Source organism: Eleutherodactylus coqui, chromosome 3, assembly GCF_035609145.1.
Source record: "Eleutherodactylus coqui strain aEleCoq1 chromosome 3, aEleCoq1.hap1, whole genome shotgun sequence".
NCBI lineage: Eukaryota > Metazoa > Chordata > Amphibia > Anura > Eleutherodactylidae > Eleutherodactylus > Eleutherodactylus coqui.
The window spans coordinates 310,977,902-310,993,944 of record NC_089839.1 but is presented as its reverse complement, the minus strand read 5'-3'; the positions used below and the strand labels follow the sequence as shown (position 1 = coordinate 310,993,944).

General features: G+C 47.3%; 1 long non-coding RNA gene across 1 annotated transcript in view; it reads right to left on the bottom strand.

Moving 5' to 3' along the window:
• Nucleotides 1–1,618: 1,618 nt before the first annotated feature.
• LOC136620060 (uncharacterized) overlaps nt 1,619–16,043 on the bottom strand; it is a 36,358-nt gene continuing 21,933 nt past the window's right edge. The window contains exons 2-3 of the long non-coding RNA XR_010791124.1: nt 3,837–3,994; nt 1,619–1,754 (exon numbers count right to left, since the gene is read on the bottom strand). This is a non-coding gene — a long non-coding RNA (uncharacterized lncRNA). The remainder of the gene's footprint in view (nt 1,755–3,836; nt 3,995–16,043) is intronic.

The window sequence follows — 16,043 nt, the reverse complement described above, 5'->3', positions numbered from 1 at the left end:
CAGTGTTCTTGTAGTTATGGGAGCAGTAGTAGTTGTCAGTGTTTCTGTAGTTACTGGAGCAGCAGTAGTTGTCAGTGTTCCTGTAGTTGTGGGAGCAGCAGTAGTTGTCAGTGTTCCTGTAGTTATGGGAGCAGCAGTAGTTGTCAGTGTTCCTGTAGTTGTGGGAGCAGCAGTAGTTGTCAGTGTTCCTGTAGTTATGGGAGCAGCAGTAGTTGTCAGTGTTCCTGTAGTTATGGGAGCAGCAGTAGTTGTCAGTGTTCCTGTATTTGTGGGAGCAGCAGTAGTTGTCAGTGTTCCTGTAGTTATAGGTGCAGCAGCAGTTGTCAGTGTTTCTGTAGTTATGGGTGCAGCAGTAGTTGTCAGTGTTCCTGTAGTTATGGGAGCAGCAGTAGTTGTCAGTGTTCCTGTAGTTATAGGTGCAGCAGCAGTTGTCAGTGTTTCTGTAGTTATGGGAGAAGCAGTAGTTGTCAGTGTTCCTGTAGTTATGGGAGAAGCAGTAGTTGTCAGTGTTCCTGTAGTTATGGGAGCAGCAGTAGTTGTCAGTGTTCCTGTAGTTATGGGAGCAGCAGTAGTTGTCAGTGTTACTGTAGTTATTGGAGAAGCAGTAGTTGTCAGTGTTACTGTAGTTATTGGAGCAGCAGTAGTTGTCAGTGTTTCTGTAGTTATGGGAGAAGCAGTAGTTGTCAGTGTTCCTGTAGTTATGGGAGCAGCAGTAGTTGTCAGTGTTCCTGTAGTTATGGGAGCAGCAGTAGTTGTCAGTGTTACTGTAGTTATTGGAGCAGCAGTAGTTGTCAGTGTTTCTGTAGTTATGGGAGAAGCAGTAGTTGTCAGTGTTCCTGTAGTTATGGGAGCAGCAGTAGTTGTCAGTGTTCCTGTAGTTATGGGAGCAGCAGTAGTCGTTAGTGTTACTGTAGTTATTGGAACAGCAGTAGTTGTCAGTGTTCCTGTAGCTATTGGAGATGTAGTAGTTGTCAGTGTTCCTGTAGTTACTGGAGCAGCAGTAGTTGTCAGTGTTCCTGTAGTTATTGGAGCAGCAGTAGTTGTCAGTGTTCCTGTAGTTATGGGAGCAGCAGTAGTTGTCAGTGTTCCTGTAGTTATGGGAGCAGCAGTAGTTGTCAGTGTTCCTGTAGTTGTGGGAGCAGCAGTAGTTGTCAGTGTTCCTGTAGTTATGGGTGTAGCAGTAGTTGTTAGTGTTCCAGTAGTTATGGGAGCAGCAGTAGTTGTCAGTCTTCCTGTAGTTATGGGAGCAGCAGTAGTTGTCAGTGTTCCTGTATTTATTGGAGCTGCCGTAGTTGTCAGTGTTCCTGTAGTTATTGGAGCAGCAGTAGGTGTCAGTGTTCCTGTAGTTATTGGAGCAGCAGTAATTGTCAGTGTTCCTGTAGTTACTGGAGCAGCAGTAGTTTTCAGTGTTCCAGTAGTTACTGGAGCAGCAGTAGTTGTCAGTGTTCCAGTAGTTACTGGAGCAGCAGTAGTTGTCAGTGTTCCTGTAGTTATGGGAGCAGCAGTAGTTGTCAGTGTTCCTGTAGTTACTGGAGCAGCAGTAGTTGTCAGTGTTCCTGTAGTTATTGGAGCAGCAGTAGTTGTCAGTGTTCCTGTAGTTATGGGAGCAGCAGTAGTTGTCAGTGTTCCTGTAGTTGTGGGAGCAGCAGTAGTTGTCAGTGTTCCTGTAGTTATGGGAGCAGCAGTAGTTGTCAGTGTTCCTGTAGTTATTGGAGCAGCAGTTGTTGTCAGAGTTCCCGTAGTTGTCAGTGGTTCTGCAAATACAGAATATTAACATGAAATCTTACCCACGTAATGATGAGTAACGTGTAAAGTCTTTAAGGGATCGTCTGATATATGATTTTGTACCAGAGGAATCCCAGTGACAACAGGGCACTGAGCTGTATGATTGGCTTCAGCAGCCCGTTTATGGGACAGTCTGGGCAGTGGAGTCTGTAGGACAAACCTCTGACTCTCAGTTTGCCCAAACTACGATTCCTTCTTATACGACTCGTGTTTTTTAGGTGATAAATTTACTATAATAAAATTGTAACATCGGGCTTTTCCTCAGCATTATGATGAGAGTGTCCGGCTTTATTAGATGGAACATTAAATATACTTTCTGGAATAGAATTGCAGAACAGGAAACTTTACTAAATTGTAAACTCTGTATTTAGTAATAGGACATCTCTAAACTCTCCTACTATATATATATATATATATATATATATATATATATATATATATATATATATATATATATATATATATATATACTCATATGTACACACAGACACATATATAAGTCGGTGTTTCTACTGACTCTAAGTCCACCCCAATAAGACCCTGACTCTAGAGCCCTGGGGAACGGCACAGACTGACTGCAGCTTATAAACCTTATATCAGCACGATGACCCAGAGCTGCCGACGGGCGACTAGCGGGCAGAGGTGAGTATCAGCTATTTGTGGCCAGAAGGAACTCTGTTTAGACAGACCTGTTTTATCGGACAATCTCTTTAAGGCCAAATGCACATGGGCAGAAATTCCGCGGCGGGATTTCCCGCAGAATTTCCGCCCGTGCCCGCTGCCATAGGATTGCATGAGTTTATGCAATCCTATGCAGATGGCCACGATTTGTCCGCGTGAAAACTCACGTGGCAAACAAATCGCGGCCTGCCCTATATCTGTGTGAGTCTCATAGAGGCCCGCACAGGAACGTCACTTCTGTCTCGCTGGCTCCACTCTGCGCATGTGCTGGTCGGGCGGCAGCGGGCCCATAGCAGATCGGAGGAGAGGCCGGAGAAGGTGAGCCGCGGGTCACTACAGGGGCACGACTTCCATCCCACTGCAGGAATTGTCGCAGCTGGATCCGACCCGGCCGTCTGCATGAGCCCATAATGAATGAAAATGGGAAAATAAATAAATACATCATAATATACAAATAATACACCAACTTAAAAACACAGGCTGCGATAACTATAAGGCTGGGTTCACACAGGGCGGATTTGCCGCGGAAATCCTGCGCGGAATTTCGCCGCGGTAAATCCGCCTGCGGCCGCTAATCTCGGGAATCTCGGGTCGGCCAATCCGCTGTGGTAACTCAGGCCGGAACCGCGGCTGCGGCGGCCGCAGCCGCGGTTTCAGAATATGCAGCATGTTTATTTATCTTTTATTTCCGCCGCGCTCTCCTCTATGGGAGCGCTGGCCGCAGCGGAAGAGCAAGCGGCTAGGCCACTTCAAAGCCGCCGCGGGTTTTTCTGCGGCGGTTCTCCCGGCGGAAGTCTCGCGGTTTTTGCTGCGGCCAAACTGCGGGATTTCCGGCGGGAATACGCCCCGTGTGAACCTAACCTACAGATTGAAACTGAAAATAGCCCCCATTTACCGCTGCGTGGACCGGCCTTTTGCTGCAACGGTTGCCATATGGAAAGGAATTCCTCCGCACATTGTCATTCACAGTCTTCCTGTATATTTTTAATTACCCGCTCTGTTACTCTGCGACGCAGCGTAATTGCGTATGTACAGCTTTTTTACGTGACCATAGAGGACAATAGGGCTCCATCGGGCGTAAAGCGCAGTAACATAGAACATGCGGCTTTCTTTTATAAACGCCTATGCGCAATGTAAATACGCAAACGGATCAATGGAGATCAATGTACTTTCATTGGAGCCATTCACAGCATATTATGCGCATGTGCATCTCGCACATAATACGCGATTACATTACGCTCATGGGAGTCTGCGCTAATACACAAAATAAGACATACTAAACCATAAATAAACCGCTAACGTTCTGGCGTTCGCTGCTCCCTTCATATTAGACCTTGTAGCTCTGGAGCCGATGAATCCTCATGTCTCACCTGCCGTCGTGGTGTTGAAAGCAAACAACTGCAAGTCTCCCATCATCCCTCCGTCTTCTCTGACCGTCCCTAGAAATGCACTCTGCAGTTGATCACTAGAAGGCGCCACTGAGCTATTTGGGAACGCAGCGGCATTTTGAACTTTCACTGAGCCTTCGCTGTGGGAAAGAAACAACATTGGACTCATTTATGATTCATCAAACTTCCCAGATTACTTAATAGCGGCAGAATATAATATTTGAAGATCAGAAAAGTTCATTAACAGTAGAAGGTGCCGCTTGTGTGGTGATTGGAGGATCCTGTAAGGCTTGAGGGATACTTAGGAGGGAAAGCCTCATGGGATCTGGGAGCTTTATGAACATGATGGGTGGATGATATGTCACTCTCTATGGAGCCTCCTGGTATCTGGGAGCTTTATGTACATGATGGATATGTCACCTTTTATGGAGCCTCTTGGGATGTGGGAGCTGTGAGGTAACCGCTATATGCAGACTGTCAGCTGTGAGGTAACCACTGTATGCAGACTGTCAGCTGTGAGGTAACCACTGTATGCAGTCTGTCAGCTCTGAGGTAACTACTGTATGCAGACTGTCAGCTGTGAGGTAACCACTGTATGCAGACTGTCAGCTCTGAGGTAACTACTGTATGTAGACTGTCAGCTCTGAGGTAACCACTGTATGCAGGCAGTCAGCTGTGAGGTAACCACTGTATGTAGTCTGTCAGCTGTGAGGTAACCACTGTATGCAGACTGTCAGCTGTGAGGTAACTACTGTATGTAGACTGTCAGCTGTGAGGTAACCACTGTATGCAGACTGTCAGCTGTGAGGTAACTACTGTATGTAGACTGTCAGCTGTGAGGTAACCACTGTATGCAGACTGTCAGCTGTGAGGTAACTACTGTATGTAGACTGTCAGCTGTGAGGTTACCACTGTATGCAGTCTGTCAGCTGTGAGGTAACCACTGTATGCAGACTGTCAGCTGTGAGGTAACCACTGTATGTAGACTGTCAGCTATGATGTAACTACTGTATGTAGACTGTCAGCTGTGAGGTAACCACTGTATGCAGGCAGTCAGCTCTGAGGTAACCACTGTATGCAGGCAGTCAGCTGTGAGGTAACCACTGTATGTAGTCTGTCAGCTGTGAGGTAACCACTGTATGCAGACTGTCAGCTGTGAGGTAACTACTGTATGTAGACTGTCAGCTGTGAGGTAACCACTGTATGCAGACTGTCAGCTGTGAGGTAACTACTGTATGTAGACTGTCAGCTGTGAGGTAACCACTGTATGCAGACTGTCAGCTGTGAGGTAACTACTGTATGTAGACTGTCAGCTGTGAGGTTACCACTGTATGCAGTCTGTCAGCTGTGAGGTAACCACTGTATGCAGACTGTCAGCTGTGAGGTAACCACTGTATGTAGACTGTCAGCTATGATGTAACTACTGTATGTAGACTGTCAGCTGTGAGGTAACCACTGTATGCAGACTGTCAGCTGTGAGGTAACCACTGTATGCAGTCTGTCAGCTGTGAGGTAACCACTGTATGCAGACTGTCAGCTCTGAGGTAACTACTGTATGCAGACTGTCAGCTGTGAGGTAACTACTGTATGTAGACTGTCAGCTGTGAGGTAACTACTGTATGTAGACTGTCAGCTGTGAGGTAACTACTGTATGCAGACTGTCAGCTCTGAGGTAACTACTGTATGCAGACTGTCAGCTGTGAGGTAACTACTGTATGTAGACTGTCAGCTGTGAGGTAACCACTGTATGCAGACTGTCAGCTCTGAGGTAACCACTGTATGCAGACAGTCAGCTGTGAGGTAACCACTGTATGCAGACTGTCAGCTGTGAGGTAACCACTGCATGCAGACTGTCAGCTCTGAGGTAACCACTGTATGCAGTCTGTCAGCTGTGACGTAACCACTGTATGCAGACTGTCAGCTCTGAGGTAACCACTGTATGCAGACTGTCAGCTCTGAGGTAAATACTGTATGCAGTCTGTCAGCTGTGAGGTAACCACTGTATGCAGACTGTCAGCTGTGAGGTAACTACTGTCTGGAGACTGTCAGCTGTGAGGTAACCACTGTATGCAGACTGTCAGCTCTGAGGTAACCACTGTATGCAGACTGTCAGCTGTGAGGTAACCACTGTATGCAGACTGTCAGCTCTGAGGTAACCACTGTATGCAGACTGTCAGCTGTGAGGTAACAACTGTATGCAGACTGTCAGCTGTGAGGTAACCCCTGTATGCAGACTGTCAGCTGTGAGGTAACCACTGTATGCAGACTGTCAGCTGTGAGGTAACCACTGTATGCAGACTGTCAGCTGTGAGGTAATTACTGTATGCAGACTGTCAGCTGTGAGGTAACCGCTGTATGCAGTCTGTCAGCTGTGAGGTAACCGCTGTATGCAGACTGTCAGCTGTGAGGTAACCGCTGTATGCAGACTGTCAGCTGTGAGGTAACCACTGTATGCAGACTGTCAGCCGTGCGGTAACCACTGTATGCAGACTGTCAGCTGTGAGGTAACTACTGTATGCAGACTGTCAGCTCTGAGGTAACCACTGTATGGAGACTGTCAGCTCTGAGGTAACCACTGTATGCAGACTATCGGCTCTGAGGTAACCACTGTATGCAGACTGTCAGCTGTGAGGTAACCACTGTATGCAGACTGTCAGCTGTGAGGTAATTACTGTATGCAGACTGTCAGCTGTGAGGTAACTGCTGTATGCAGACTGTCAGCTCTGAGATAACCACTGTATGTAGACTGTCAGCTGTGAGGTAACCACTGTATGCAGACTGTCAGCTCTGAGGTAACCACTGCATGCAGACTGTCAGCTGTGAGGTAACCACTGTATGTAGACTGTCAGCTGTGAGGTAACTACTGTATGTAGACTGTCAGCTGTGAGGTAACCACTGTATGCAGACTGTCAGCTGTGAGGTAACTACTGTATGCAGACTGTCAGCTGTGAGGTAACCACTGTATGTAGACTGTCAGCTGTGAGGTAACCACTGTATGTAGACTGTCAGCTGTGAGGTAACCACTGTATGCAGACTGTCAGCTCTGAGGTAACCACTGCATGCAGACTGTCAGCTGTGAGGTAACCACTGTATGTAGACTGTCAGCTGTGAGGTAACTACTGTATGTAGACTGTCAGCTGTGAGGTAACCACTGTATGCAGACTGTCAGCTGTGAGGTAACTACTGTATGCAGACTGTCAGCTGTGAGGTAACCACTGTATGTAGACTGTCAGCTGTGAGGTAACCACTGTATGTAGACTGTCAGCTGTGAGGTAACTACTGTATGCAGACTGTCAGCTGTGAGGTAACCACTGTATGTAGACTGTCAGCTGTGAGGTAACCACTGTATGTAGACTGTCAGCTGTGAGGTAACCACTGTATGTAGACTGTCAGCTGTGAGGTAACCACTGTATGAAGACTGTCAGCTGTGAGGTAACTACTGTATGCAGACTGTCAGCTGTGAGGTAACCACTGTATGTAGACTGTCAGCTGTGAGGTAACCACTGTATGCAGACTGTCAGCTGTGAGGTAACTACTGTATGCAGACTGTCAGCTGTGAGGTAACCACTGTATGTAGACTGTCAGCTGTGAGGTAACCACTGTATGTAGACTGTCAGCTGTGAGGTAACTACTGTATGTAGACTGTCAGCTCTGAGATAACCACTGTATGTAGACTGTCAGCTGTGAGGTAACCACTGTATGCAGACTGTCAGCTCTGAGGTAACCACTGCATGCAGACTGTCAGCTGTGAGGTAACCACTGTATGTAGACTGTCAGCTGTGAGGTAACTACTGTATGTAGACTGTCAGCTGTGAGGTAACCACTGTATGCAGACTGTCAGCTGTGAGGTAACTACTGTATGCAGACTGTCAGCTGTGAGGTAACCCCTGTATGCAGACTGTCAGCTGTGAGGTAACCACTGTATGCAGACAGTCAGCTGTGAGGTAACCACTGTATGCAGACTGTCAGCTGTGAGGTAACCACTGTATGCAGACTGTCAGCTGTGGGGTAACCACTGTATGCAGACTGTCAGCTGTGAGGTAACCACTGTATGCAGACTGTCAGCTGTGAGGTAACTACTGTATGCAGACAGTCAGCTGTGAGGTAACCACTGTATGCAGACTGTCAGCTGTGAGGTAACCACTGTATGCAGACAGTCAGCTGTGAGGTAACCACTGTATGCAGACTGTCCGCTCTGAGGTAACCACTGTATGCAGACTGTCCGCTCTGAGGTAACCACTGTATGCAGTCTGTGGTTGAAGCGGCTGCTGCTGTTAATCAGTTTTGGTTTATAATTACTTGCTATTTTATAACTGTTAATTTCATATAAAGAATCAGAATCCAATGATGACCGGAGGAACAGAGATGGTTAATGATGGTTACCGTGATGTTGGTGTTTCCTCGGTTTAACTAGTTAGTTGGTTGTTAGACATCCTTGGGGCGCCTCACTACCTCGGTGTAACTAGTTAGGTGGTTGTTAGACATCCTTGGGGCACCTTACTACCTCGGTGTAACTAGCTAGGTGGTTGTCACACATCCTTGGGGCACCTCACTGCCTCAGTGTAACTAGTTAGTTGGTTGTTAGACATCCTTGGGGCACCTCACTACCTCGGTGTAACTAGTTAGTTGGTTGTTAGACATCCTTGGGGCGCCTCACTACCTCGGTGTAACTAGTTAGGTGGTTGTTAGACATCCTTGGGGCGCCTCACTACCTCGGTGTAACTAGTTAGGTGGTTGTTAGACATCCTTCGGGCGCCTCCCTACCGCAGTGTAACTAGTTAGGTGGCTGTCACACATCCTTGGGGCGCCTCACTACCTCAGTGTAACTAGTTAGGTGGTTGTTAGACATCCTTGGGGCGCCTCACTACCTCGGTGTAACTAGTTAGGTGGTTGTTAGACATCCTTGGGGCACCTTACTACCTCGGTGTAACTAGCTAGGTGGTTGTCACACATCCTTGGGGCACCTCACTGCCTCGGTGTAACTAGTTAGTTGGTTGTTAGACATCCTTGGGGCACCTCACTACCTCGGTGTAACTAGTTAGTTGGTTGTTAGACATCCTTGGGGCGCCTCACTACCTCGGTGTAACTAGTTAGGTAGTTGTTAGACATCCTTGGGGCGCCTCACTACCTCGGTGTAACTAGTTAGGTGGTTGTTAGACATCCTTCGGGCGCCTCCCTACCGCAGTGTAACTAGTTAGGTGGCTGTCACACATCCTTGGGGCGCCTCACTACCTCAGTGTAACTAGTTAGGTGGTTGTTAGACATCTTTGGGGCGCCTCACTACCTCAGTGTAACTAGTTAGGTGGTTGTTTGACATCCTTGGGGTGCCTCACTACCAAAGTGTAACTAGTTAGGTGGTTGTTAGACATGTTTGGGGCGCCTCACTACTTCGGTGTAACTAGTTAGGTGGTTGTTAGACATGTTTGGGGCGCCTCACTACCTGGATGTGTGGTTACATTTTTGGGATCGAGGTAATGGAGAGGTGTGGGTACTGACATGAGGGCTCATATTGGGCCGCTCTCATCCATTTATGGTGGTTGTTAGACATCCTTCGGGCGCCTCCCTACCGCAGTGTAACTAGTTAGGTGGCTGTCACACATCCTTGGGGCGCCTCACTACCTCAGTGTAACTAGTTAGGTGGTTGTTTGACATCCTTGGGGTGCCTCACTACCTCAGTGTAACTAGTTAGGTGGTTGTTAGACATCCTTGGGGCACCTCACTACCTCAGTGTAACTAGTTAGGTGGTTGTTAGACATGTTTGGGGCGCCTCACTACTTCGGTGTAACTAGTTAGGTGGTTGTTAGACATGTTTGGGGCGCCTCACTACCTGGATGTGTGGTTACATTTTTGGGATCGAGGTAATGGAGAGCTGTGGGTACTGACATGAGGGCTCATATTGGGCCGCTCTCATCCATTTATGGTGGTTTTAGGCAGAAATCGGTTCAAATTCCTTGCATCCAGGAAATAGAAAATTTCCCACAATAGGGCAAGACTCCAGTGAGGCCACCATATTGGAAGTAGGCCCGCTTCATTAAAGAAGGCTCCCAGTACGGCGTATATGTGCATGAGTTAAAGGGACTCAGCTGGAAGGGGTTAATAAGTTAATTTCAGTTGTTTATGATCCTGAGGTAGTTAAATTGCTAAGCACACAGATGAGGGCAGAGTTGCCGGTCATATTGATACCCCCCTTTGAGGTTGTCCCCTTTAAGGGTGATGCCACAGACGGAGTCTATCTCCTCTCAGTGATTTATCATCTATCTTACCCCAAGCAGTGGTCTCTGAATGCTGAGGCTCCTGAGCTGCTGGCAGTAAGATATGCATCATGTGACTACATTGGCTTTATTATGGCACTTCGGTCATGTGATCCAGTATTGGGATAACTTCTTATTGGTTGGGGTGTTATTCCTTTGGTTTCCAGTTTGGCGTTACCGATGGGATCTAAGGCATCCTACTATTATTTAGGACTATCCTCATTGTTAGAGTAGGTGGGAGGAAGGAATCCCCTGATGTTGGTGTAATACACTACTTAGATGATTGTTGTTTATGGGGCATCAGGGTAAGGAGGGGTGCACAAGTTTTAGAGGGCATGTGGTCAGGATGGAGGATTTTGGGGTGCCGCTGGCTAATTGGAAAAATGGTATAGCCATGTACTCGGTTGGAGTTTTTAGGTATTCAGTTGATAGCATTGCGATGGTTGTTCTAATTGCCAATGTCAGGGGTGTATAGTTTATGGGGTTAATTAGTCAGACATTATGTATGAAGGCAGATCACATGGAGGGAGTTGCAGCGGTTAGCAGGTCGGTCCTGTTTGGCTTCACAGGTGATTATTATTGGTCGCAGGTATTCCCGCAGGTCATGTGTGGTGATGTGCGGTTGGAAGTCCCATACATCACATGCACAGATGTCAAGGGAGCTAAAGCAGGATCGAGTGGCATGGTTGGTATCTGTGACTTTAATGGTCAGTCAGCTTGGTGATGGGAGCTTGTGGAAGCGGAGGAGTTATCATTAGGCGCTGACTAGAGATGAGCGAGTATACTCGCTAAGGCACATTACTCCATAAGATTCGGGGGCCGGCGGGGAGCGGCGGGAGAGGGGGGGGGGACGGACGGAGGGGAGATCTCCCTCTCCCCCCCCTGCTCCCTGCCGCAACTCAGCTGTCACCGGCGCCGGCCCCGAATCTTTAGAGACGAGCGGGGAGATACTCGGCTAAGGCACTACTGGCTCGAGTGATGTGCCTTAGCGAGTATACTCTCTCATCTCTGGTGCTGACATCAGTGGGTAATGGTTATGGAGGGATTGTTGGTAAGAGCCGGTCGGCAGGAGTTAGTTCGTGTGCTAGTCAGATTATGTCTAACATATAACCTCTTACTGATGTCAGAGATCGTCGCTGTGAGATTAATGCGGCTGCTATCTTATAGTCTTGTTTGCTGATGCAGCAATTCAGGGAAGAAGAGCCCAACATTTAGGATGCGGCTCATATAGCTCAGTATGGAAGGTATTGTCGGGATGGCTTTCTTTCAGAGATGGTATAATCTGGTACCTATTAATTGTTTTTCAGGTAGAGCGATTGATCAGGGGCTGTAAGGCAGTAGTGTACGCCGCTGATCAGGGGCTGTAAGGCAGTACTGTATGCCGCTGATCAGGGGCTGTAAGGCGGTAGCTGATGCCGCTGATCAACGCTCTGCTATCACATTGAGCTTACTAGGGAAGTTGGTAAAAGTATTGCCTGAAGATCAGCATATGAGGTCCAGCTGTTTAGATGTGACTTTGGGGCCTTAAGGATTTGTCCAACCATGGGAGCTTTATAATAATTAGAGACATAATGGGTAAAGGGCTGCGGATTCGCTTGTTTGCTCATTCTCATGAGAATATATGCCTGGTTAGGAATTTGCAGGCGTTTATGTGTCTGTGCCCGCAAGCACCAGTTTCTTTGTTGATCCATGTACCCTGTTTCCCTTGAGATAAAACCTACCCCGGAAATAAGCCCTAGCAGGATTTTTGAGGATGCTTGAACTTTAAGCCCTATTCCAAAAATAAGCCCTAGTTGCAGTTAATAATAAAAAAAAGTCAATGTAAATAGTGTCCAGGCAGCTATACAGGGCAAAAGTAAGATCATGTAGAGCAAAAATTAGTAGAAGACCCTGTCTTGTTTTCGGGGAGACTGGGATGATGGACAGTCATTATCTCGCTTTTAATGTATAATGGGGCTTAAAACTGTTTACAGGTGCGGTTTTATTGAAGAACAAGTAGACAGATGGGGATCATCTCGGTTTAAGTTGTACAGGCGCCTGAATAATATGGTGTAATGATTCTTTTTTTCATTTTAAGAATTAAGAAAAGTATTGTGTGGATTGTTGGACCCTCCTTTGTGTACCGGGCTTGGAGAACGGCAGCAGAGCGCTGTTGTTTCGAAAATGTGGGATTGTACAGATCACAGTCTGAAAATTTTGGTATGGTAATAGATGTATGAGGGGGAGGGGATTAATGGCTGAACTGTTGTATGGAGAGTCACGCGGGCATAGAGAGTCACGCGGGCATAGAGAGTCACGTGGGCATAGAGGGTCACGTGGGCTTAGAGAGTCACGTGAGCTTAGAGAGTCACGTGGGCAAAGAGAGTCACATGGGCAAAGAGAGTCACATGGGCAAAGAGAGTCACGTGGGCATAGAGAGTCACGTGGGCATAGAGGGTCACGTGGGCTTGGAGAGTCACGTGGGCTTGGAGAGTCACGTGGGCATAGAGGGTCACGTAGACTTAGGGAGTCACCGGGGAATAGAGTGTCACGTGGGCTTGGAGAGTCACGTGGGCATAGAGGGTCACGTGGTCTTAGAGAGTCATGTGGGCATAGAGGGTCATGAGGGCCCTGTCCAGATGTTTTAATTTTACACTTAGGGGTTAATGACATAGAAGAGAACATATTGATGTTATGGGACATTGTAAGGGAGATGTGGAATATTAAACAGGGTTCCAGATACAGTGATAGTATTTTCAGATATTGTCCCTCGATTATTTGGGTCATTGCCGAGGTCTGTATATAGCGTGAGAATTCGGGGAAGGGTTACCCCGGTGGTAGAGCTCATGCCAGTGGGGGATGTTTTCTTTTTAGACATGCTGATATGGAGGGTATTGTTCCAGGCTTCCATAGGAGTGTTATAGTATACTTGTCAGAGATTGTGTTGGATATTATTAATATGGATTTGTGTAGATGATTGAGGAGGCTGCGGGTGTTCGGGGGGCCATGGCATTAGTGGATGCCATGGCCTGGTGGGGGATTGTCACCCGCATAAGGTGGGGGGGGGGGGGGGCAGGTAAACTTGGGGAGAGTTTGGTGGGGGTAAACTCGTGTCTGTAAGACAGAGTTTACAGCAAGTGTTATGGTTATTATTGGTTACATTTCTCCCCAATGTTTGTAACCCCGTTAATAAACACCGCGGCCTTCTTTATCCAATATTGGCGTCTGTGTCGGTTATTTATAAGAGTTTGGGAAGGTTTTAATAAAGCGTAAGATTCCATGTAAGCAGCTCCTGTCGGGATCCTCGTCCTCCAGGTTCTTCCCATATTTCATGCACTATTATATATAATCATCACTATAAACAACACTTACCTGAATGAGGTTGTGTTCACAAATAGACAGAAGGGGTAACTCCTCCTGATCACCCGGAGGGCCTGCAGGAGGAACATAGCAGGATATCAGTGACATCACACCCCGCAGCGCAGACCAACCCCCGTATATAATGTAATGTGTCTGTATAATATATATAGCTTACATTACCCAAACCCACAAGAAGGACTGATGGGCTGATGTGGAAATACTGCGGAGCTTGCAGTGGAATGTTCTGTTCTGGAAACTCCACAGCATTTCCACCAAATCTGAACAAACCCTTAACCCTTTCCAATCCACTGTCTGACGCCTAAAGACATTATGATTTAAGGCTGTACAGCTCCGATGTTGGAAGACGTCCATCGGGGTTCTCTTACTGTATATTGCCAGCCTCTCTGCTGTCGGAGCCTATCCAATGTATCACCTCATGCAGTACTGGCTCCAGCCAGCAGATAGCGCTGTTGTATAACAACAGAAAAAGAGTAAGCCCCCTAGGAAAACCAGGATACTAATTGGATTGGAAAGGATTAAAGAGTTTTGATAACGGAGGCCTGATATCCTGCAGACTGCAGACTCACCAATTCTTCAATCTTGTTCTTCAGCGAAACATAATAGGGATCTTCGGGACGTGAAAGACGCTCATTGTACAGTGAGTTCAGAATCGTGAAGTTAAACCCTATATACATGACTGACGGTGTTCCTGTAGTTGTCAGTGTACCGGTAGTTGCTGGAGCAGCAGTAGTTGTCAGTGTTCCTGTAGTTTTGGGAGCAGCAGTAGTTGTCAGTGTACCGGTAGTTGCTGGAGCAGCAGTAGTTGTCAGTGTTCCTGTAGTTTTGGGAGCAGCAGTAGTTGTCAGTGTACCGGTAGTTGCTGGAGCAGCAGTAGTTGTCAGTGTTCCTGTAGTTTTGGGAGCAGCAGTAGTTGTCAGTGTACCGGTAGTTGCTGGAGCAGCAGTAGTTGTCAGTGTTCCTGTAGTTTTGGGAGCAGCAGTAGTTGTCAGTGTTTTTGTAGTTGTGGGTGCAGCAGTAGTTGTCAGTGTTCCTGTAGTTACTGGAGCAGCAGTAGTTGTCAGTGTTCCTGTAGTTACTGGAGCAGCAGTAGTTGTCAGTGTTACTGTAGTTATAGGAACAGCAGTAGTTGTCAGTGCTCCTGTAGTTACTGGAGCAGCAGTAGTTGTCAGTGTTTCTGTAGTTACGAGAGCAGCAGTAGCTGTCAGTGTTCCTGTAGTTTCTGGAGCAGCAGAAGTTGTCAGTGTTTCTGTAGTTGTGGGAGCAGCAGTAGTTGTCAGTGTTCCTGTAGTTACGGCAGCAGCAGTAGTTGTCAGTGTTCCTGTAGTTGTGGGAGCAGCAGTAGTTGTCAGTGTCCCTGTAGTTATGGGAGCAGCACTAGCTGTCAGGGTTGCTGTAGTTATTGGAGCAGCAGTAGTTGTCAGTGCTCCTGTAGTTACTGGAGCAGCAGTAGTTGTCAGTGTTACTGTAGTTATAGGAGCAGCAGTAGTTGTCAGTGTTCCTGTAGTTTCTGGAGCAGCAGAAGTTGTCAGTGTTTCTGTAGTTGTGGGAGCAGCAGTAGTTGTCAGTGTTCCTGTAGTTACGGCAGCAGCAGTAGTTGTCAGTGTTCCTGTAGTTGTGGGAGCAGCAGTAGTTGTCAGTGTCCCTGTAGTTATGGGAGCAGCACTAGCTGTCAGGGTTGCTGTAGTTATTGGAGCAGCAGTAGTTGTCAGTGTTCCTGTAGTTATTGGAGCAGCAGTAGTTGTCAGTGTTCCTGTAGTTGTGGGAGCAGCAGTAGCTGTAAGGGTTGCTGTAGTTACTGGAGCAGCAGTAGTTGTCAGTGTTCCTGTAGTTACTGAAGCAGCAGTTGTTGTCAGTGTTCCTGTAGTTTCTGGAGCAGCAGTAGTTGTCAGTGTTTCTGTAGTTATGGGAGCAGCAGTAGTTGTCAGTGTTCCTGTATTTATGGGAGCAGCAGTAGTTGTCATTGTTTTTGTAGTTATTGGAGCAGCAGTAGTTGTCAGTGTTCCTGTAGTTACTGGAGCAGCAGTAGTTGTCAGTGTTCCTGTAGTTGTGGGAGCAGCAGTAGTTGTTAGTGTTTCTGTAGTTGTGGGAGCAGCAGTAGTTGTCAGTGTTCCTGTAGTTATGGGAGCAGCAGTAGTTGTCAGTGTTCCTGTAGTTATAGGAGCAGCAGTAGTTGTCAGTGTTCCTGTAGTTACTGGAGCAGCAGTAGTTGTCAGTGTTCCTCTAGTTATGGGAGCAGCAGTAGTTGTTAGTGTTCCTGTAGTTATGGGAACAGCAGTCGTTGTTAGTGTTCCTCTAGTTGTAGGAGCAGCAGTAGTTGTCAGTGTTTCTGTAGTTACAGGAGCAGCAATAGTTGTCAGTGTTACTGTAGTTACGGGAGCAGCAGTAGCTGTCAGTGTTCCTGTAGTTTCTGGAGCAGCAGTAGTTGTCAGTGTTTCTGTAGTTGTGGGAGCAGCAGTAGTTGTCAGTGTTCCTGTAGTTGTGGGAGCAGCAGTAGTTGTCAGTGTTCCTGTAGTTGTGGGAGCAGCAGTAGTTGTCAGTGTTCCTGTAGTTGTGGGAGCAGCAGTAGCTGTCAAGGTTG